The sequence below is a fragment of the Cibotium barometz genome, chromosome 60, assembly GCF_041138505.1.
Source record: "Cibotium barometz isolate CiBa-2024 chromosome 60, ASM4113850v1, whole genome shotgun sequence".
Classification (NCBI taxonomy): domain Eukaryota; kingdom Viridiplantae; phylum Streptophyta; class Polypodiopsida; order Cyatheales; family Cibotiaceae; genus Cibotium; species Cibotium barometz.
In genome coordinates, this window is record NC_141105.1 from 27,899,913 (window position 1) to 27,922,515 (window position 22,603).

The 22,603-nt window shown below is 46.3% G+C and overlaps 1 protein-coding gene and 1 pseudogene across 3 annotated transcripts in view; both read right to left on the reverse strand.

Moving 5' to 3' along the window:
• LOC147605198 (pentatricopeptide repeat-containing protein At4g18520, chloroplastic pseudogene) overlaps positions 1–22,603 on the reverse strand; it is a 111,491-nt pseudogene that overhangs the window by 61,369 nt on the left and 27,519 nt on the right. The gene's annotated exons all lie outside the window — the stretch shown is intronic.
• LOC147605199 (pentatricopeptide repeat-containing protein At1g15510, chloroplastic-like) overlaps positions 1–22,603 on the reverse strand; it is a 44,205-nt gene that overhangs the window by 3,617 nt on the left and 17,985 nt on the right. The gene's annotated exons all lie outside the window — the stretch shown is intronic.

Sequence of the window (22,603 nt, forward strand, 5' to 3'; positions counted from 1 at the left end):
AAGTGCCATGCCCGAAGTAGATCAGTCCACAAAGAGGAGCAAGCCCAAAGCTTTGCGGAAAGCTTCAAACTTCTCATGAGGAATCGCCTTTGTGAAAAGATCAGCGAGGTTGTCCTGTGTTGGCACATATGCCAAGCTAATCTCTCATGCTGAGAGTCTTTCCCTGACATAGTGATAATGCACCTCAATGTGCTTTGTGCGAGCATGAAAAACTGGGTTTCTCGCAACTACCAATGCGCTCTGACTGTCAGTGTAGAGGTGGCAGACTCCTGTCCAACACCCAAGTCAGCCATAAGCCGTCTGAGCCACACACACTCAACCGTAGCTGTGAAAGCTGCCCTATACTCAGCTTCACAACTAGAAGTGGCCATAGTAGGTTGCTTCTTGCTAAACCAAGATATACATGAGTTACCGAGCATGAAACAAAAACCACTTGTGGACACTCTTGTGTCATAGCAACCAGCCCAATCTGAGTCCGAAAAAGCATGTAAATTTGGCGGCAACGATCCCTCCTTGGGATAAAACAGCCCAAGATGAATGGTGCCACTCAAGTAGCGAAAGATGCGTTTAACTGCCTTCCAATGCTGAGACCCTGGGCTATGCATAAACCTGCTCACTTGTGAGACTGCAAACTGAATGTCCGGCCTCGTAATACATACATAAATGAGACAACCAACAGTTGTCTGATAGAGTGTGACATCAAAGTGATCTCCAGCATCATGAAGACTCAACTTCAAACCTGTCTCCATTGGAGTAGCAATAGGCTTGCAGTCTTCAAGGCCAAATCTCTGCAATAATGTCTCAATATACTTTGTCTGACACAAAGCAATACCTCCATCACACTGCTTAAATTATATCCCCAAATAATTATGCAAATGCCCCAAATCTGACATCTCAAAAGAGGCATTCAAATCAGCCTTAAAATCAGTAATATGACTCTCATTTGGTCCTGTGAGCAGCATGTCATCGACATAGAGAGCAATGATTAGATGTACATCATCCACACGTTTAACATATAAAGTGCTTTCTATTGGACTATTCTGAAAACCATGTGCAGTCAAATATGCATGTATCTTTTCATACCAAGCTCATGGAGCTTGCTTTAAACCATACAAAGACTTTTTCAACCTGCACACTTTGTTTTCCTGCCCTCTTTGAACAAAACCACGGGGCTGCGACACATACATCTCCTCATGCAAATCTCCATTTAAGAACGCAGTCTTTATGTCCAACTGATGTACATTCCAACCATTATGAGCTGCCAATGCACAAATGCTACGAATGGTAGTCATACGACAAGTGGGAGCAAAGGTCTCATCAAAATCAATACCCTTTTCTTGAGCATAACCCTTTGCAACAAGTCTAGCCTTATAGCGATCAACACTGCCATCTGGCTTTCGTTTCAACTTAAAAACCCACTTACATCCAATGACCTTTTTACCAATAGGCAAATCACATAAAGACCATGTACCATTCTTCATTATAGCATCATATTCACTTTGCATTGCAGCCAACCAATTTTCTGATTTTTGTGCCTCATCAAATGAAAGAGGTTCTTCCTCTTCACACATACTAGACACAGCCAAAGCATAACAATCTAATGCATAAGAGGCATGCTGAAAACCTGAACAAGTACGACTAGAAATAGGTGCATCAATTTTACTATCACGCAAGGTTTGCACCAGCCATTTAGGCATACCTCTAGCCTGCTCATTTTCAGCCCTATCCTCATAAATTACATCCTATAAATCTGCATCAGAAATAGGCTGATCTATGATGTCGTTTGAAATCTGCATAGGCTGAATATTTGCCTCATTAGGACTTACATTTGAATTCCCACCTGTAAACAGAGGCAACAACATATCAAATACATCCCGTGAGCTCACACCTGTCTCTTTGGTACATGATAACAAAGGTTGCACAGCATCTTCCACAAAAACAACATCTTGACTAATCAAGATACGCTTTGACTGCAGATAATACAATCTATAACCCTTGCTCTCAGCACTGTAATCAACAAAAATGCATTTGACAGCCTTATCATCCAATTTTCTACGTTGTTGCACAGGCACTAAAGCATAGGCCAAGCAACCAAAGACACGCAAGTGACCAATAGAAGGCTTCCTGCCATGCCAAGCTTCGTAGTATGGAGTAACAAAGACTGCAAGGCCTTAGTGGGACACCTATTGAGTACATGAGTACACACATGACAGCCTCAAGCCAAAACGCATGTGGCAAAGCTTGGCTCTTGACCATACATCGTGCCATCTCCATAAGTGACATGTTTTTCCTCTCAGCAACACCATTTTGCTGAGAGGTATACAGCACTGTACATTGGTGTTTCATCCCACGACTAGCCAGAAATGCACCAAACTCTTTAGACATGTACTCCCCCCCTCGATCAGAACGGAGGGTGCCCACAGTACAATTGGATACATTTTCAACCATAAGCAAAAACTGTTTGAAGCACAAAAACACTTCGGACTTTGCCTTCAGTGGATATACCCATGCATGCCTTGAGTAATCATCAATGAAAGTCACGAAGTACAAGTGTTTACCAAATGACGGAGTTTGCATAGACCCACATACATCACTATGTACAAGTTGCAATTTGCGAGTGGCCCGCACATAACCATCCTTTGGAAACGCAGAACGTTGCATTTTGCCCAAAATACAGCCTTCACAAACATGTTTCAATGGTGCCTCAAGAGGGGGCAATGAAGCAACCATATCAAATTTCTGCAAACGCAGCAAACTAGCAAAAGTTCAGATGACCAAAACGAGCATGCCACAGTTTTGCATCTAAAACTGCCTTTTCATCAGAAACTGCATTTGCTGAATCTTCCACACACTTGTCATAAGAATTGAGCCTATACATGTGATATGCAGCGGAAGTCTTTGTATTGGTTGATCCTGTCACACAATATGCTCACACCGTCTTCTGTATCCTGAGTTTCGTGAGTTTAGCAATCCATTTCATTTACTTCAAACTTTAAAGAGTTGAGAGAGATAGATGAGAACTGTACACCAGATTGGGTCCCGAATTACCCACTGAAGGGCCCCCTATCCCGATAACGAGATAGTATTTGCTTTATTACTTTAGAGAGAATGACTTTGGACTGTAGATAAGCCAAACGCAAGATCTCGGAGGATCGGAGAGTGGCTGATCTGTACACTGCTGTAGAAACACCTCAATGACTTGATCTCGAGCCTATGCACTCCTCCCAAGGGCATGAGGAAGGGCTGCACACCTGAGGCTCAAAGAAGAAGAAGGTGGACTGTTCTACACACTGTTAGAATGCTGAAAACACATATGAATGCTGAGTTACCTTCACCAGATGACTGCTGAATGTGTGGATGATGCACAGAATGCTGGACACTGATGCAAACAACTGTTTCAAGGCTGGAAACTGCTGTAGACTGTTGCTTCAGGGCTGGAATCTGCTGTGGACAGAAACGCTGAGGGCTAGAGAGGGCTGTGGACTGAAACGCATGAGCAACAGAGGACTGCAGGGCTGTTGCTGTACGGCTGGAGCAAAACGCAGATGGACTGCTGTACGGCTGCACCAAAACGCAGGTATCTGCAGGCTGCCAACTATTGATTTCTGGCGTGGAACTGAGCTGAAGGGGTCTGCTGAATCTGGGCCTGAACTGAGGCTGAATCAGGGCTGAATGCAAGCACCTAGGGCTAGGCTGAAGCTATGGATCTCAAGGGACTGGAGAAGCAAGCTTATGGGCACTAGGGCTGGATTAGTCTTGGGCTGAAAGCAAGAGAGAGGAGAGCTCTTAGCACAATGAAGACTGAATGAGCAAAAGAGGCTCTAGGCAAGCCTATTTATACTAACTGGAGGTTGGTCATTTAATAAAGTTAATATTTATAAATGCCCAATCATGCAAATAATGATAAATAAATACTAATAAATATGGAAAAAATACCAAATAAATCCCAGTAAATTCCCTAAGGCTTTGGGGATGTTCTAAATGATGCACAGGCATATGTATGCATATTATGCAAGATGCAGAGTGCTTTCTGATGCAAACCCTAAGGCTTCTACTGACTCTACATGCATGAATGATTCTCTCCAAGTGGGTTAAGGGACTTGACTGACTGACTGACCCACTAAGGCTGAGGAATGACCTACGTAGCTCGTGCCTGACTTATCCTGGACTGAGGATGTACAATGGGGTCACGGCATACGACAAATATCATCCTACTGGGTTCTAAAACTGTACAACTGCTGCACTTCTGATGATGAGCCATCTTGTCACCATGCACTTAGTGCAGAGTGCATGTGACATTCCCTCCTGATTAGCTTGGCGGCAGGTTCATGGCTTCCAAGTAGTCCGCCAATAACTGGGGGTACTCCTGGAAGAACTCCTCGTCGAGCCATACGGCTTCGTGGGTGCCTCGATCTCGGAACTTCGTATAGAACTGACGAATCCGTCGACCGGATCCATGCTTCCATCGATGAAGAAGGATCTACTCAGGCTCAATCACTTCTGCCTCGTCTACCACGTCTGGCTGCTGTTCATCTGAAACATCAAACACTTCTGGACCAACATATGGTTTTAGCCAAGAAACATGGAAAACATCATGCATTGTCCAACTGGCAGGCAACTTTAACTTCATTGAGACATCACTTATCTTCTTAACTATTGGAAAAGGGCCAAAACTACGGAAAGAAAGCTTGGGACAACGTTTGCCCACTTGTTTCAATCTCTGCTTCATGATACGCAAATAGACCCAATCCCCTTCCTTGAAGTGGACATCTCGTCTAGATTTATTTGCCTGTCTGCTATATGCTTCCTGAGCTTTGGTCAAGCGGTCTTTAACTGACTCAATGATCTCGGAAAATGCTTCCGTGGTTTTATTAGCCTCTAAAGATGGAGACACCATTCTCGTCAAAAGAGAAGAAAAACGGCGACCAAAGGCTGCTTCATATGGAGTCCGTCCGACACTGGATGAATGAGTGTCGTTCAAGATAGCTTGGACCAACGGAAGATAGTGCTCCCATTTGGACTGCTGGTCATGACAGTATGACTTGAGGACATTAAAGGCCAACTGATTATAAATTTCTATCTGGCCATCTGTCTGGGGATGGAATGCACTAGACAACTGCAACTTAGTTCCAAAGTTTTCAAAATTGCGAGTCTTCACCCCCTTGAGCAAGTCGGTAAGAGGTGCTGCAAGGTTGGAAAACTGATGGACATGTGTGCTATAGGCCTGACAAAGACCTACGAATGAACGGATTTCTTGGGCGGTCTTAGGAATATCCCAATCTAAGATCTCTTGAACCTTTGAGGGGTCCAGTCTAATCCCATCGGAACCGATGATGTAGCCCAAATACTGAACTTCCTTAACACCAAAGATAGACTTTTTGGCGTTTATGTAGAGCTGATTATCTCGCAAAAGTTGCAAGACTTTCTCCACATCTTTCTCATGCTGCTCCGCAGTGGCTGAGAAGACTAGTATGTCATCAAGGAATATGAAAACACACTTCCCAATGTGGATTGCGAAAATCCTAGACATCATCTTATTGAACGTTGCGGGTGCATTTGTAAGCCCAAAAGGCATGACTACGAACTCGTAGTGACCACGCTCTGTCCTGAAAGCTGTTTTTGGAATGTCAGCTTCAAAAATGCGGACCTGATGGTAACCACTCTTGAGGTCGATCTTAGTGAAAAATTTAGCACCATCTAAACGCTCCAAAATGTACTCTATCCTGGGCATAGGAAACTTGTTCTTGATAGTGAGTTTGTTTAATGCCCTGTAGTCTACACAAAGGCGTGCAGACTTGTCCTTCTTTTGGACAAATAGGATAGGTGCAGCAAATGGGGAGGAAGAAGGCCGAATGAATCCGGCTCGGAGAAGCTCAGATAACTGCTTTTCCAACTCGCCCTCTAAAGTCTTGGAAAGACGATAGGGAAACCTGCTAGGAGGATCTGATCCAGGGACCAAATCAATGTGATGGTCCTCAAGGCGAGAGGGTGGGAGACTGGGTGGGAGATCGTCCCTAAGCATAATGTCCTGGTGTCTGGATAGGAGGTCTGCTAACTGAGGGACTGAAGATGTAATGGATGCTACTAATGAGGGAGGGGCTGTTTGAGCACGAACATAAAGAAGTGCTCCTTCTGCTCCCTTGCGGATAGCTCGTCGGGCCTGGAGATGCGAAATCAATGGGATGCCAAGAATGCTTCTATCCCCACGAATCATGACAGGCTCAGGAAAACCTTTACAAATAGTAAAAGTGTCCTGCCCCCAATCGGGAATAGGCTCATACTGACGGAACCACTGAATTCCTAAGATCATGTCGCACCCCAACAAAGGTGAGACGATGAAATCTCGTTGAAATGAGGCCTTCTGAACTTCAAAGGCAAATTGCTGTGCCTTCTGGGAAATGTGGGTGCGAAGACCAGGTGTAAACCCGTCCACATCCAGATGATATGGGACTAAAGTGCAGTTCAATTTATTAGCCAACTGGGGAGAGATGGCGTCTTCAGAACTACCCATATCGAAAAGGACTACAAACTGTTGGCCCTGGGCAGAGCCATAAGCTCAGATAAGGCTCTTGTGAGCAGCATCGCTCTCACCCTCCTGCTTAGCATCAAATACCATGGATGGTATAGGATGCATGGAAGGTAAAAGTTGAACTGCATTTGAGGTAGTAGGTGGGGCTGGAGGAGCTGGGGAGGCTGTGGCAACTGTGGCAGAAGGAGCTTTGGCAGCTTGTGCCGCTTGCCATTTGTGGCAATCCTTCTTACCATGCCCTATAATATGACAGAAAAAACATCTATTTTCTGACTGATACTTCTTTTGCTCCTCTGGAGGAAGATAACCTCCAGTAATGCCTGCTTTAGCCTTTTCATCAGGGGTTTTCTTAGGTTCTTTATCCTTCTTACCCCCTGAACTGGAGCTATTACTGCTGTCCTTCTTAGCATCTTTAGAAGATGCGTTACCTTTCCCTGACTGTGCAGCTGATTGCTGCTGCTGGGGTTTGGTACTGGACTGAGATGTCTGCTTGGGCTTGCCCCCGTTGAGCTTCATTTCTTCGTTCTGAGCGAGAGTCAGAGCCCGGTCATATGTACTTGGTTCAAAGTTACGAACTGTGAACCGAATGTTGGAGTCCAATCCACGAATGAATTGCTCCATCTTGGCCTGCTCAGATAACCCTAACTGCTGTGCTAAAGTAATAACCTTACCGGAAAACTGAAGCACTGGGGAACCGTTCTGTCTAAGTCCATAGAACTCGTCTTTCAAACCGGTCATGTATTGGGGCGGGAGAAATCTGGTCTTCAGGTCATGGACAAAGATGTCCCAGTCAAAGGCTGTGACACCTGTGGCCTGGTCAGTATGAATACTAGACCAATGCTGCCACCAAGTGACTGCCTCACCAGTGAGATGGGGAGCCGCTAAGTGGACTGTGTCTTGTGGGTCTGTGATCCTAGCTAATGGAAAATGAGCATTAAATTGATGAACAAATTGATTAACTGAAGAATGATCACACTTACCATCATACTTGCTGAAATTCGGTTGACTGCGAATGATGGTGGTTGCTGCTGCGGGATGCTGGCTGGTGACACCTATGACTGGGGAGACTGAGGAGAGCTGCTGATACCTCAGGTGTATGGCCTCCTTTTCCCGTTGGTGTTCGAGTAACATACGTTCTCGATCAAGCTCACGTTGGTGTTCCCGAGCGGCGAGTTCAGCCTGACGCCGGTCTTCTTCGATCCTGCGTTGGGCTTCCTCATAGTCCCGTCTTTCTTCTTTTTCTCTTCGCCTTCGGGCCTCGTCCTCTCTCCTTTGTTGTTCCATCTGAAAGAAGAGGGAGATGTAGTCGGGTGCTGCTGGAGGTGTAGAAGGACGTGCTGCTGCTGCCTCCAAGAGTTGGAGACGCTCCATGAGTAGCTGGTTCTGAGCTCTAAGAAGAGCTATGGTGTCTGCTATAGGCGGAAGAACAAGGTCTCCTTCGGGGGAGACGTCTTCCGGCTGATGAGTACTCTCTCCTGTAGACATGATGCTGAAGTCGGTGGTCGTGCCGGAACGCAATCTAACCATCCGAGGATGCCCCCACGCTAGGATACGGTGTGTGTGGACTATCTGAATCTGATACCAATGTGATATGCAACGGAAGTCTTTGTATTGGTTGATCCTGTCACACAATATGCTCACACCGTCTTCTGTATCCTGAGTTTCGTGAGTTTAGCAATCCATTTCATTTACTTCAAACTTTAAAGAGTTGAGAGAGATAGATGAGAACTGTACACCAGATTGGGTCCCGAATTACCCACTGAAGGGCCCCCTATCCCGATAACGAGATAGTATTTGCTTTATTACTTTAGAGAGAATGACTTTGGACTGTAGATAAGCCAAACGCAAGATCTCGGAGGATCGGAGAGCGGCTGATCTGTACACTGCTGTAGAAACACCTCAATGACTTGATCTCGAGCCTATGCACTCCTCCCAAGGGCATGAGGAAGGGCTGCACACCTGAGGCTCAAAGAAGAAGAAGGTGGACTGTTCTACACACTGTTAGAATGCTGAAAACACATATGAATGCTGAGTTACCTTCACCAGATGACTGCTGAATGTGTGGATGATGCACAGAATGCTGGACACTGATGCAAACAACTGTTTCAAGGCTGGAAACTGCTGTAGACTGTTGCTTCAGGGCTGGAATCTGCTGTGGACAGAAACGCTGAGGGCTAGAGAGGGCTGTGGACTGAAACGCATGAGCAACAGAGGACTGCAGGGCTGCTGCTGTACGGCTGGAGCAAAACGCAGATGGACTGCTGTACGGCTGCACCAAAATGCAGGTATCTGCAGGCTGCCAACTACTGATTTCTGGCGTGGAACTGAGCTGAAGGGGTCTGCTGAATCTGGGCCTGAACTGAGGCTGAATCAGGGCTGAATGCAAGCACCTAGGGCTGGGCTGAAGCTATGGATCTCAAGGGACTGGAAAAGCAAGCTTATGGGCACTAGGGCTGGATTAGTCTTGGGCTGAAAGCAAGAGAGAGGAGAGCTCTTAGCACAATGAAGACTGAATGAGCAAAAGAGGCTCTAGGCAAGCCTATTTATACTAACTGGAGGTTGGTCATTTAATAAAGTTAATATTTATAAATGCCCAATCATGCAAATAATGATAAATAAATACTAATAAATATGGGAAAAATACCAGATAAATCCCAGTAAATTCCCTAAGGCTTTGGGGATGTTCTAAATGATGCACAGGCATATGTATGCATATTATGCAAGATACAGAGTGCTTTCTGATGCAAACCCTAAGGCTTCTACTGACTCTACATGCATGAATGATTCTCTCCAAGTGGGTTAAGGGACTTGACTGACTGACTGACCCACTAAGGCTGAGGAATGACCTACGTAGCTCGTGCCTGACTTATCCTGGACTGAGGATGTACAATGGGGTCACGGCATACGACAAATATCATCCTACTGGGTTCTAAAACTGTACAACTGCTGCACTTCTGATGATGAGCCATCTTGTCACCATGCACTTAGTGCAGAGTGCATGTGACATTCCCTCCTGATTAGCTTGGCGGCAGGTTCATGGCTTCCAAGTAGTCCGCCAATAACTGGGGGTACTCCTGGAAGAACTCCTCGTCGAGCCATACGGCTTCGTGGGTGCCTCGATCTCGGAACTTCGTATAGAACTGACGAATCCGTCGACCGGATCCATGCTTCCATCGATGAAGAAGGATCTACTCAGGCTCAATCACTTCTGCCTCGTCTACCACGTCTGGCTGCTGTTCATCTGAAACATCAAACACTTCTGGACCAACATATGGTTTTAGCCAAGAAACATGGAAAACATCATGCATTGTCCAACTGGCAGGCAACTTTAACTTCATTGAGACATCACTTATCTTCTTAACTATTGGAAAAGGGCCAAAACTACGGAAAGAAAGCTTGGGACAACGTTTGCCCACTTGTTTCAATCTCTGCTTCATGATACGCAAATAGACCCAATCCCCTTCCTTGAAGTGGACATCTCGTCTAGATTTATTTGCCTGTCTGCTATATGCTTCCTGAGCTTTGGTCAAGCGGTCTTTAACTGACTCAATGATCTCGGAAAATGCTTCCGTGGTTTTATTAGCCTCTAAAGATGGAGACACCATTCTCGTCAAAAGAGAAGAAAAACGGCGACCAAAGGCTGCTTCATATGGAGTCCGTCCGACACTGGATGAATGAGTGTCGTTCAAGATAGCTTGGACCAACGGAAGATAGTGCTCCCATTTGGACTGCTGGTCATGACAGTATGACTTGAGGACATTAAAGGCCAACTGATTATAAATTTCTATCTGGCCATCTGTCTGGGGATGGAATGCACTAGACAACTGCAACTTAGTTCCAAAGTTTTCAAAATTGCGAGTCTTCACCCCCTTGAGCAAGTCGGTAAGAGGTGCTGCAAGGTTGGAAAACTGATGGACATGTGTGCTATAGGCCTGACAAAGACCTACGAATGAACGGATTTCTTGGGCGGTCTTAGGAATATCCCAATCTAAGATCTCTTGAACCTTTGAGGGGTCCAGTCTAATCCCATCGGAACCGATGATGTAGCCCAAATACTGAACTTCCTTAACACCAAAGATAGACTTTTTGGCGTTTATGTAGAGCTGATTATCTCGCAAAAGTTGCAAGACTTTCTCCACATCTTTCTCATGCTGCTCCGCAGTGGCTGAGAAGACTAGTATGTCATCAAGGAATATGAAAACACACTTCCCAATGTGGATTGCGAAAATCCTAGACATCATCTTATTGAACGTTGCGGGTGCATTTGTAAGCCCAAAAGGCATGACTACGAACTCGTAGTGACCACGCTCTGTCCTGAAAGCTGTTTTTGGAATGTCAGCTTCAAAAATGCGGACCTGATGGTAACCACTCTTGAGGTCGATCTTAGTGAAAAATTTAGCACCATCTAAACGCTCCAAAATGTACTCTATCCTGGGCATAGGAAACTTGTTCTTGATAGTGAGTTTGTTTAATGCCCTGTAGTCTACACAAAGGCGTGCAGACTTGTCCTTCTTTTGGACAAATAGGATAGGTGCAGCAAATGGGGAGGAAGAAGGCCGAATGAATCCGGCTCGGAGAAGCTCAGATAACTGCTTTTCCAACTCGCCCTCTAAAGTCTTGGAAAGACGATAGGGAAACCTGCTAGGAGGATCTGATCCAGGGACCAAATCAATGTGATGGTCCTCAAGGCGAGAGGGTGGGAGACTGGGTGGGAGATCGTCCCTAAGCATAATGTCCTGGTGTCTGGATAGGAGGTCTGCTAACTGAGGGACTGAAGATGTAATGGATGCTACTAATGAGGGAGGGGCTGTTTGAGCACGAACATAAAGAAGTGCTCCTTCTGCTCCCTTGCGGATAGCTCGTCGGGCCTGGAGATGCGAAATCAATGGGATGCCAAGAATGCTTCTATCCCCACGAATCATGACAGGCTCAGGAAAACCTTTACAAATAGTAAAAGTGTCCTGCCCCCAATCGGGAATAGGCTCATACTGACGGAACCACTGAATTCCTAAGATCATGTCGCACCCCAACAAAGGTGAGACGATGAAATCTCGTTGAAATGAGGCCTTCTGAACTTCAAAGGCAAATTGCTGTGCCTTCTGGGAAATGTGGGTGCGAAGACCAGGTGTAAACCCGTCCACATCCAGATGATATGGGACTAAAGTGCAGTTCAATTTATTAGCCAACTGGGGAGAGATGGCGTCTTCAGAACTACCCATATCGAAAAGGACTACAAACTGTTGGCCCTGGGCAGAGCCATAAGCTCAGATAAGGCTCTTGTGAGCAGCATCGCTCTCACCCTCCTGCTTAGCATCAAATACCATGGATGGTATAGGATGCATGGAAGGTAAAAGTTGAACTGCATTTGAGGTAGTAGGTGGGGCTGGAGGAGCTGGGGAGGCTGTGGCAACTGTGGCAGAAGGAGCTTTGGCAGCTTGTGCCGCTTGCCATTTGTGGCAATCCTTCTTACCATGCCCTATAATATGACAGAAAAAACATCTATTTTCTGACTGATACTTCTTTTGCTCCTCTGGAGGAAGATAACCTCCAGTAATGCCTGCTTTAGCCTTTTCATCAGGGGTTTTCTTAGGTTCTTTATCCTTCTTACCCCCTGAACTGGAGCTATTACTGCTGTCCTTCTTAGCATCTTTAGAAGATGCGTTACCTTCTTAGCGCTCAACGTGCCCAAGCCACTCGAGCTCTTATCTCAATTTGCAAACGCAAAGAGGGCAGCCCCGCTAGCCTCTACCTGCCGCGCGGGCTTTTGTTGTCTCTTGCGCAGGTCCTTGCCTGGGGATTTCTCAAACGCTGGAGGCTCCATATTTTCAAGGTATGAATCGATTTGTGTTAAGCGCTTCTTGCCTTTGCTATGGATTTGGTGGCTTCTAGGTTTGAGATCTTACCATCTTAATGCAACATCAAGTGGCTCCACGGTGACAGTAGGATCAACGGAGCTGCTTAATTGTCGTGAGGGAAATGGGCATTACAAGAGTCTGCCATAGTAGGAATCATAGTGAGGCCGGCATTGGCGTGTCTCTCTCTCTCTCTCTCTCTCTCATCTGCTGTGGTGAGGTTTGTTCTTGGCACCCCCACAACACACACGAAAGCCAGCTGGCCTCCTCAAATATGCACCTCGAATTAAGCCAGGCACCCGCCTGCACTCACTCTCTCTCTTTCTCTCATCATCTTTTGGCTGGATCGGAGCTTGTAGGGGTGGTACCCAGCTACACTAGCGCTTTCCTCGAGGGCTTGTAAATAGGCATGGAACGTTGGGCTCTTGAGGATTCTTAACTTCTTTATCTTAAAGCTTGCTTCAACACACCACAGATTGCAGCACTCAAGATGCTTACATTTGCGCAATCAGTAGTAAGTACTTCGTGGGAGGTGCCACTTGCTGGAGCACGCACCAAGACTTCGGAGCCTTGCAGCTTATCCCCAGCAAGATCGAGGCAGGCCGCAGGAGAGAGATTCGCACTGCCCAGTCTACATTATGGCCGGAGGGGGTGCGCGAGACTTGAGAGCTCCAGCATCCAATTTGTAGAGCATGTTGCATGACCATGGTCCGCAACGCCTTATGTAGCCTTTGGTTCTTTCTCGAAGTGTGATGTGGATGTGTATGGTAGAGTGGGATGGGGATGTGTATGGTAGATGCTGCTCCATTTTCTGTAATGTTTCATAATTATCTACAAATGTATTCTGTCTAATTCTTTTTTGTATCAATGATGTCGAATTTTGTGGAATCTTCGATACTTGGAATGCGAGGGTTTACACGAAAAGAATCAAAATCAAACGAAGTTTCGGGATCGAAACATCGAAAGGTTTGCAAAAACCATGTTGTGTCACCATTGAGCTATCTAATGGTCCTCTTATCTTCTTGTGTGAGCTTTGGGCTCTGGATGAGCATACTCCGTAGTGGTGCTCCATCGCTAGGACTGGCACGGCGTGACTCGTAGTGCCAGGGACGGGTGGATTGCACACGGTGTATGTTTCTGGGTTACCACCGCTAGGACTGGCACGGCGTGATTCGTAGTGCCAGGGACGGGTGGATTGTACACTGTGTGTACCTGGAATTGACTTTCCGGTGGGCCTGTTTGTGCTCGGAAATGTCAAGTATTGTGCAAGTACATGAACGGAGATTATCCTTTAACAATGTTGCATTGTGCACTCATGTTTGCCTGCCTTTGAAATGTTTTCGCGTGAACTGGTTTCGTTTGCATGCCTGACATGTGTGTCTAGCTCAGGGGTCGGGGACGCCCTCCCGTGAGCCGTGGAATGCCTTGTCTTCTGACAGGTTTTGTGGCGTGTGAACAGGTGGGAAATCCTTATTTAAATAAGAGTTTTAAGTTATAAGCCTTATAACTTACAGGTTTCATACTTCATTAAAAGTAGGTGGACACTTTATAAGTGTGGGCACCCTCTTTTGGCCTGGGCACCCTTTTATAGCATGTGGGGTGGGGGTTGGCCACCTACCCCACCTACCACACCCAATCTTTTGCATGGGAGGAAGGCGCCTCACTTCCAGCCCTCTCCCTTGCATTTTGGAGGAAGAAAAACACAATTGTTGGCTAGGATTTAGAGAAAACAGGCTGGAGCACTCATTGTTCTCATGAAACTGGTCGTACAGCAGGTACACCAGCAGGTACAGCAGGTACAGCAGGTACAGTACCTTCATTAATTGCTGATTCTGGTCGTACAACAGGTACAGCAGGTACACAGCAGGTACAGCAGGTACAGCAGGTACAGTACCTTCATTAATTGCTGATTCTGGTCGTACAGCAGGTACAACAGGTACACCAGCAGGTACAGCAGGTACAACAGGTACAGTACCTTCATTAATTGCTGATTCTGGTCGTACAGCAGGTACAGCAGGTACAGCAGGTACGGTACCTTCATTAATTGCTGATTCTGGTCGTGCAGCAGGTACAGCTGGTACAACAGCAGGTACGGTGGCTCCAGAAGATTTTCATCGCGAAGAATGAGGAATTCTCCTGCTCTCCTATGTCTGGACTCCTCTTCCATTCACCGAGTCAACTCCGTGAGGGTGCCCCATCGCTAGGACTGGCACGGCGTGATCCGTAGTGCCAGGGACGGGTGGATTGCACGCGAAGTGTGACTCTGGAAGGTGCTATGGACGGGGCAGCCCTTGGTGACTGCAGACTCGGCATCAACAAACATGTTTGGGTTTGATACTTTGTTTTCATTGTGCATTGCTTATTGGAAATCTGGCCTTGGGCCCGTGTACTTGTAACAAATTCTCCCAAGTAATAATATCATTTCCTTGGGGGGGGGCCGGCCGTTCCGGCCTCAGTGTGGTGTCATCTATCTATGCTCAGAGTTGTTAATTACTTTTTGCTATTTTGTCTTGTGCTATTGTCTTTTAAGAGTGTATAATAAAGTGCTAATTGGAGAAGTGAGTCCAGGAAGGGGTGACCCCTGCTTGGGTCTCGTTTCAGTGGTATCAGAGCACGGATCTTCCTTTTTCTACATTGGGAGACGATCCAAAGGCTTCCTGACCACTCTCCATTAGTGACTTTACTCTTATTATGGCTAGCCAAGCAAGTAGCAAGGAAGTGCCAAATTCAAAGGGGCACTCCAGTGGAACACAAACAAGTGGACGGATGCCTTATGCCCGTGATCATGTATGGTTGGGACAGCCGTCCCGTGGCAAGGAGAAAATGCAGGAGCAAGAGCAAGAGCCAAGTGCCATGAATGCAGAAATTCAGCGTATGCGAGAGCTTCTCCATGCCAGGGAGATGGAATTGGCCAGCCTACGTGAGGACCCACACATTCAACAAGTGCTAGATGCAAAGAAAAAGGAGGCAACCGTCTTTCAAGACTTTGAGGCTTTGGCTCGTGGATCAGGGCTGAAACCTCGTGAGCTAGCTCTTTCATTCTTAGTGGATAAGGGTGATGTATTGCAGGGCCAGGATGGGGAGCTTGTTATAAAGAGATCTCCATTGGTGGACATGCCTGGGATAGCCTCTCCAAAGCTGAAATCTGCTGTCCACAAAGAGGAGGCTTCCATTACATCCCGACGTGATTCTACCTTACATGGGAGGCATAGCCATGCCTATGAAGGTAACATTACTTCTAGAGATGATCGTTACAAGCCTCATTCTTCATCATTGCAGGTTTCTCATGGGCTTAGAGAGCACCGATATCCCCGTACTACTACTTTACCTGTTGAACTCTCCCATGAAGAGCCATTTCTTCATGCTCCCATCTCCACATCCTCTCCGGATCATGCTTATGCTGCAAGAGAAAGTGGTGGGGCTACACACATGCATGCAGGTACAGCACATGGTTCACGTCCACGTATGCCACCTAAGTATGCAGGAGCATCTATGGATGCCAGGGCTGATCCACATGAACGTGGAATCAAGAGGACGCATGGGGATTATGAGCATCATGTTCATAAGCAAAAGGAATTCAAAGCCGGGGACAAATCCGTCAAGTTCGAGACATATCATGGTGAGTTTGATGCTTCCAAGGTTATGTCATTTGTTTCCCAATTTGACATTGCTTTTAGTGATGAGGATTTTTCAGAAAAGTCCAAGGTGAGGCATGCCAGCATGTTCTTGAAGGGCACGGCCGCTCATTGGTGGCTTGCAGAAAAGCTCTCAGGCACTCCCGTGGACACTTGGGCTGAATTCAAAACTAGATTCTATGCCCAATTCTTACCCCCTAATGCCAAGAAGAACATCCGCAAGAAGTGGGATTGGGTTAAGCAGAATGAAGGTGAGTCAGTTCATGCTTATGTATCCAAGTTTTGGAAAACACTCTTGGAAGTTTCCCCTATTATGTAGGTAAATGATGAGGAACGCAAGAGAAAGTTTGAATCGGGACTCCAACCGGTTTACCAATCGGGCTTGGAGTTGTACCCAAACCACACTCTACAACAGCTCATTTCAGCTGCTTTGGCCACCGAACAATTGGAGCAAAAGCTGAAGCAAAATTATAGAGATGGACATGCTCAAAAGGGGAAGGACAAGGCTGTCCCAAATCTGCATAAGGGTGGACAGCCACCAAAAAGGGACTCCAATGAAGTTAAGGGAGCTCCAAAAGCTGAAAGTACCTCAGAGAAGAAGCGTCCCAACAAAAGGCCTAACTATGGACTTACTCCGGAACAAAGGGTGCAATATATACGTGATGGTAAGTGCTTTTCTTGTGGTAGTAAAGATCACATGGTCCGGCAATGCCCAAAGAAAGCAGGCAAAGAGGATGCAAAGGAAACCAAGGTTAATGTGCATATGGTGCCCGATGTACAAGGGGGGACAGCCCATGATGCTTTGGTGTACAAGGGGGGACAGCCCATGATGCTTTGGATAGGATGGTATGCAAGGCATGGGGACAGCTCAAAGATCAACCTGCATTATTTATGTTTGATGATTGTGCCACGGACAACTTCATATCATTGGAAATGGCTACAGCATTGGGCATTAGTGTGGATGACATGGGACCGGAGATTGAGGCCGGAAGTGCATTTGTTGGCAAGCAAGTCAAGGTCACACCCCTTATTGGCAAGCTTCGCATGCATATTCAGGGATATTTGGACCATGAGAACTTCCTCATTGCACCATTAAATGGGTGTGATGTATTGCTTGGAAAGCCTTGGCACTCCCGTCTTGATCCTCGCAAGGCTTACAAGACCAACCGGATCACATTTATGCATAGGGGCAAAGAGCATGTTATTGATGCCGGTGTGGAAGGGAATTCTATCCCTATTGTATCCCACATTCAAATAAATAAAGCCATGAGAAAGGGTCTTTGCTCGTACATGATTTTTGTTCGTGATAGAGTAGACCATGTTGATCATTCTCTTGATTCTCTCACATGTGATAGGCTGGAATTTTTGAAACAATATGAAGATTGCTTTACAGATTCACTTCCAGGGGAGCTACCACCACCACGGCCGGAGGATCATCGTATAGACCTTGTGCCTGGCAGTTCTCCACCAAATAGGCCGGCATACCGTGTGAGTGCATCACAGCAGGAGGAGATCATGAAGCAAGTCAATGAGCTCATGCAAAAAGGTTTGATCCGCCCTAGCTCTTCACCGTATTGCTCTCCCGTACTTCTAGTGCAGAAGAAGGATCTCTCTTATCGTATGTGTGTGGATTATCGGGCTCTAAATAAACTAACCATCAAGAATAGGTTTCCTATTCCTCGTATTGATGATATTTTGGATAGATTGGATGGCTCGGCATATTTCAGCCGAATTGATTTGAAGAGTGGATATCATCAAGTACGGGTAGTACCAGAGGATGTGCATAAGACCGCTTTCAGGACAGCATTTGGTTTGTACGAGTATCTTGTTATGCCTTTCGGTCTTACAAATGCTCCTGCCACTTTTAACCGTATGATGGACAGGATTTTTAGAGATCATCGATCGTTCACTGGAGTTTTCTTCGATGACATCTTGGTTTATTCCAAGAGTGAAGAAGAGCACAGAAAGCATTTGGCCATAGTCTTTGAAGAACTCCGAAAGCATAGACTTCACATCAATGCTAAGAAGAGTGAGTTCTTCCTTTCCGAAATTCATTATCTTGGGCATATTGTTTCTCAAGATGGCATACGAATGGATCCCGCCAAGATTGAGGCTATCAAGAATTGGCCTGAACTCAAGTCAGTGCATGAGGTTCGTAGTTTTCTTGGGTTATGCTCATACTATAGATGGTTCATATGGCATTTTGCTTTGATTGCTGCCCCTCTTCATCAGTTGACAAAGAAGAAAGTCTCCTTTCAGTGGACTTCATTGGAAAGCAAAGCTTTCTATTCACTAAAGGATGCAATCATATCTGGGCCCGTGTTGATCATTCCTGACTTGCACAAGCCATTCTTTGTGGAATGTGATGCATGTGGAGATTGTTTAGGTGCTGTCCTAAACCAGGAAGGACACCCCGTGGCATTTGAGAGCCGCCGTTTGCGTGATACGGAGCTTTCTTTGGGGATCTATGAGAAGGAGCTATTGGCAGTGATTCATGCATTGACCATTTGGAAGCACTATCTTTTGGGTGCAGAGTTTATGGTGAAGACCGACAACCAAAGCTTACGATATTTTCTCACACAAACTAAGCTCTCAGAGAAGCATATGCGGATGGCAAATTTCCTCTCTATGTTTCATTTTCAGATTGTGCATACACCGGGAAAGAAGAATGTGGTGGCCGATGCATTGTCTCGAAGGCCGTATGTAGCTTCTATCTCAATTGCCTCTCATGGAGACTTGTCGTCTATGCAAAATAAGTACCATATAGATGCTGATTTTTCAGATTTATGGGCTGATTTGGTGGCTGGTCATACTCATGCATCATATGTGATCAAAGATGGGTATCTCCTTAAAGATAATTGCCTTTGTGTGCTCACAGATTTGAGGCAAAAAGTGTTGGAAGAATGCCATGCTCCACCGTATGCAGGACATAGAGGTATTCTACCTACTACTCATATGGTTGAACGCTACTTCTTTTGGCCAGGGATGAGGAAGGACATTGAGGCTTATGTACGTGCTTGCCTTACTTGCCAAAAGGTCAAGTTTGATCGTCAGAAGTCTCCTGGATTGCTTCTACCATTGCCTATTCCCTCGCAGCCATGGGAGAGTATAGCTATGGATTTCATCATGGATTTGCCTCGCACTCAGCAAGGTAATGATGCTATATGGACTATCGTTGACCGGTTTAGCAAGCAAGCTCATTTCTTGCCGGTCAAGAAAACGATCAAGGCAGATCATATGGCAAAACTTTTCTTATCACAGGTATTCAAGCATCATGGTCTGCCTAAATCTATTGTGGGTGACCGTGATCCTCGAACTACCAGTCTCTTCTGGAGAGCACTTTTTGACAATATGGGCACAAAGCTGAATTTTTCATCCGCTTTTCATCCTCAAACCGATGGTCAAAGTGAAGCAGCAAATTCAACCGTATTGGACCTTCTCAAATGCTATGTAGCTGATCAAAAGACTTTGTGGGAAAAGTATTTGCCACTTGTGGAGGTTGCATACAATAACACGGTGCATGCTTCTACTAGGAAGGCTCCCTTTGAGATAGTTTATGGCAAAGTGGTATTGCCTCCCATCCTACGTACTAAGGATGAGATTTTTGCTGCTGATGACTTTGTCAGGGACTTGGATATTGCCTTTGCACAGGTACGGACAGCCATAGCCCGTTCTCAAGAGAAGCATAAGAAGGCTGCAGACAAGCATAGAAAGAATTTGGATGTCAAGGTAAATGATTGGGTATTGCTGAAATTCGAAAAAGCTAGACTCCGTAAGAGATCTGGTAAGGAGGGGATGTTTCCCAAGCTCTCATCCAGGTATTATGGGCCTTTCAAGGTCATTGAGCAGATCAATGAAGTTGCTTTTCGTTTAGCATTGCCATCCCATTGGAAGATACATAATGCTTTCCATGTTAGCCTCTTACGAAAGTATGTGGGTCCGGAACCAAGTCTTCCTATCATTGAGGATCCACCAGAAGTGGATGAGTTGGAAGAGATTTTGCAACCAGAGCAGATTGTGTTTCATAAAGAGCGTAAGCTATCTGCAGGCAAGCTTGTCAGACGCTATTTGGTGAAGTTCAAGAACTATCTCCCCATTGATGCTAAGTGGGTTGATGAGGACTACTTCAAAGATTATCCGCAGCTTCTCCATGACTATTTGGAAGCTTTTCAGTTGCGGACAACTGTTTAGAAGACGGGGAGATGTCACCATTGAGCTATCTAATGGTCCTCTTATCTTCTTGTGTGAGCTTTGGGCTCTGGATGAGCATACTCCGTAGTGGTGCTCCATCGCTAGGACTGGCACGGCGTGACTCGTAGTGCCAGGGACGGGTGGATTGCACACGGTGTATGTTTCTGGATTACCACCGCTAGGACTGGCACGGCGTGATTCGTAGTGCCAGGGACGGGTGGATTGTACACTGTGTGTGTACCTGGAATTGACTTTCCGGTGGGCCTGTTTGTGCCCGGAAATGTCAAGTATTGTGCAAGTACATGAACGGAGATTATCCTTTAACAATGTTGCATTGTGCACTCATGTTTGCCTGCCTTTGAAATGTTTTCGCGTGAACTGGTTTCGTTTGCATGCCTGACATGTGTGTCTAGCTCAGGGGTCGGGGACGCCCTCCCGTGAGCCGTGGAATGCCTTGTCTTCTGACAGGTTTTGTGGCGTGTGAACAGGTGGGAAATCCTTATTTAAATAAGAGTTTTAAGTTATAAGCCTTATAACTTACAGGTTTCATACTTCATTAAAAGTAGGTGGACACTTTATAAGTGTGGGCACCCTCTTTTGGCCTGGGCACCCTTTTATAGCATGTGGGGTGGGGGTTGGCCACCTACCCCACCTACCACACCCAATCTTTTGCATGGGAGGAAGGCGCCTCACTTCCAGCCCTCTCCCTTGCATTTTGGAGGAAGGAAAACACAATTGTTGGCTAGGATTTAGAGAAAACAGGCTGGAGCACTCATTGTTCTCATGAAACTGGTCGTACAGCAGGTACAGCAGGTACAGCAGGTACAGTACCTTCATTAATTGCTGATTCTGGTCGTACAGCAGGTACACCAGCAGGTACAGCAGGTACAGTACCTTCATTAATTGCTGATTCTGGTCGTACAGCAGGTACAGCAGGTACACCAGCAGGTACAGCAGGTACAGTACCTTCATTAATTGCTGATTCTGGTCGTACAGCAGGTACAGCAGGTACACCAGCAGGTACAGCAGGTACAGCAGGTACAGTACCTTCATTAATTGCTGATTCTGGTCGTACAGCAGGTACAGCAGGTACACCAGCAGGTACAACAGGTACAGCAGGTACAGTACCTTCATTAATTGCTGATTCTGGTCGTACAGCAGGTACAGCTGGTACAACAGCAGGTACGGTGGCTCCAGAAGATTTTCATCGCGAAGAATGAGGAATTCTCCTGCTCTCCTATGTCTGGACTCCTCTTCCATTCACCGAGTCAACTCCGTGAGGGTGCCCCATCGCTAGGACTGGCACGGCGTGATCCGTAGTGCCAGGGACGGGTGGATTGCACGCGAAGTGTGACTCTGGAAGGTGCTATGGACGGGGCAGCCCTTGGTGACTGCAGACTCGGCATCAACAAACATGTTTGGGTTTGATACTTTGTTTTCATTGTGCATTGCTTATTGGAAATCTGGCCTTGGGCCCGTGTACTTGTAACAAATTCTCCCAAGTAATAATATCATTTCCTTGGGGGGGGGCCGGCCGTTCCGGCCTCAGTGTGGTGTCATCTATCTATGCTCAGAGTTGTTAATTACTTTTTGCTATTTTGTCTTGTGCTATTGTCTTTTAAGAGTGTATAATAAAGTGCTAATTGGAGAAGTGAGTCCAGGAAGGGGTGACCCCTGCTTGGGTCTCGTTTCATGTTGCCACTATTAGTAATAATGAATTGATTGATTTAGTTAATGAAGAATATAAAGAAAGAGATAAATTAGTTGGGAGGTAGAAATGCTTAGACGACAAAAAGCAAGGACAGACTGGAATGAAACATGGGTGAAAACTTTCGATTGGGCATACTTTGATAGAGAAATAGGTCGTGTTTTTTGCACTTTTTGTAAAGCTGATCCTAAGTGTAAAAGTGAATTTGGTAAGTTAGTGTCACGTAGGCTGTAATGCCTGTGACCGACGGCAGACCGGATGGCCATGTCCGGGGTGCAGTGGGAGAGGACGCCCATGCGGAGTCATGGGCGGCCAGGCTAGTGTGGACGGCAGGTCACACACTATATAGCCTGGGGGATGAGGGCAATCCTCATTCTTCCTCTATGGCTGGGTGGTGAGCCAGAGGCCGTCCCCTCCTGTGGTAACGCCCGTAGCGGCGTTACGGGTATGTAACACTGGTATCAGAGCGTGGTTCGATGGGATCGTCAGAGTCCGTGCGTGACCGGGGGACCGGAGCCCACTCGATGGTTTTCGACCATTCATCTCCTCATCCTTATCTCCAATGGAGTGTGTGGAGGGAGGCGGCCAAGGAAGAATGGAAGGGAAGAATTCTCTCACTCTCTCTCTCTCTCTCCCCGTCACACACAGCAAGTCTCCACGCAGGTAAGCAAAGCAATTTTCGTTTTGT